Source organism: Aplysia californica, unplaced genomic scaffold, assembly GCF_000002075.1.
Source record: "Aplysia californica isolate F4 #8 unplaced genomic scaffold, AplCal3.0 scaffold00204, whole genome shotgun sequence".
Lineage (NCBI taxonomy): Eukaryota > Metazoa > Mollusca > Gastropoda > Aplysiida > Aplysiidae > Aplysia > Aplysia californica.
In genome coordinates this window covers 5367-7089 of record NW_004797474.1, presented here as the reverse complement: position 1 = coordinate 7089, position 1723 = coordinate 5367, and the positions used below count along the sequence as shown (strand labels likewise).

The 1723-nt window shown below is 40.3% G+C and overlaps 1 protein-coding gene across 1 annotated transcript in view; it reads right to left on the bottom strand.

The window, feature by feature from the left end:
• The window catches only part of LOC101849697, a gene marked incomplete at its 3' end in the record, with an annotated part of 19200 nt that extends 18879 nt beyond the window's left edge, over positions 1 to 321 (bottom strand). The window contains 1 exon segment of the mRNA XM_013082994.2: positions 144 to 321.
• Between the last annotated feature and the right edge of the window lie 1402 nt (positions 322 to 1723).

The window sequence follows — 1723 nt, the reverse complement described above, 5'->3', positions numbered from 1 at the left end:
GTGTGATCATCTATCTATCTATCTATCTATCTATCTATCTATCTATCTATCTATCTATCTATCTATCTATCTATCTATCTATCTATCTATCTATCTATCTATTCTATGCGCTGGTAGCCAGATGAGCAATAAATAAGACCTACCTGTAGCAGAAACAAGTCGGACGCAAACGAAGACATTAATCTCAATGACAAATCAGGAAATCAGGTGAATTATGTCGACTTGTAGCCACCGCCTATCAACAAACTAAATGATAATACGAACGGTGGGCAGTGCACAATTTGTCGAATGGAGAGCGGTGATCACAATCCAACGGAAAAGAGAGGCGGTGGCTAAAAAGGCGTGTTTGACGCACCAGTGGCGTGTCCTTGAGTCGAGGGGCTGGGTGGTGCTGTAACCGGACCGGCCCCACATACATTGTTAGTGATAAACTGCTCAAAATGAACGGTGTTCTTTGGTCTAATTGATCCTGAGATTTGTTACAAAAGTCTGAAACGAACCACAAGGAGCAGCTTGGGTGAAAGAGGAGGGGTTGATTTAGGGGCGGGGGAAGAGATGAACATTGATACATTTCTATTGTTTTGAGAAAAAAAAGACACCCCCTCGATTTCACTTCAATTGGCACTTGTGCAAGTAGTGTTTAGCAAAACAAGCCTTCTGTATGGGAAGGAGAGTTGATGTTTCGAAGATACTAACCAATAATTCGGAATTCAATCATAATATTAAAAACCTAAATTCATGAAGGCCCTACGTTATTTCCTCTCTGATTTCCAGAGCTTGTGATTTTCGAACAGGAGATGGAAGTTTCAAATGCTTTCGTTTTGTGATCCAAAGTAAATTGCGTTGAATATTTTCTTTTCTTTCATATTTTTTTTTTTGGTGCAAAAAAAGGTTGGTTAGTTTGAGCACTCAGGAATGGGTATGAAGTATCAAATCGAATTGGAACTACTAAAAATTGAGTGTTTTGACTCGATACTTTTAAACAACACTAGAACATTTATATAAGCATTTGACGATGGATAAAAGGATAAAACTTACATTTTGGCATACAAAAATGTCCACATCAGCATTCACTTGCTGAAGTGGGTCATATTGGTACATGTACAGGACGACCACCCTTTGTCGAGGAGAAAAGTTGTTATCTTAAACAGGCGGACTTAAGATTTCTCTGACAGTGTCGCCACAATATAGGAAAAAACAAAGGAAGTGGCGGTTTAAACGTACTGAGACAAGGACACGGCCATACATTAGGAAGGAAGAAGCAAATGGCGTCTCCCCCCCCCCCCCCAATAGCTACCTTACCTATCTATATATCTATCATTCTATCTTATTATCTGAATATCTATTCGATCGCGGGTGGTTGGCGGGTGCTCTGTGGTGGCTGTTCCTTCTTTCCTATCAAACATCAAGCGTCCTGATCTCTTCCCCATCTTTTTGTGTTTGTTACTCACTTGCAACGCCTAAAAAATTCGGCACATTTATAAGACACTATTGTGTTGCAAATGCCATGAAACTTACTAAAGCTAAAAAAAAACCCAAAACAACAACAATAGATATATCGATAGATTAATCTATTTCTCTCTCTGTCTCTCTCTGTCTCTCTCTGTCCCTCTCTGTCTCTCTCTCTCTCTCTCTCTCTCCGTCTCTGTCTCTGTCTGTCTGTCTGTCTGTCTGTCTGTCTGTCTGTCTGTCTGTCTGTCTGTCTGTCTGTCTGTCTGTCTGT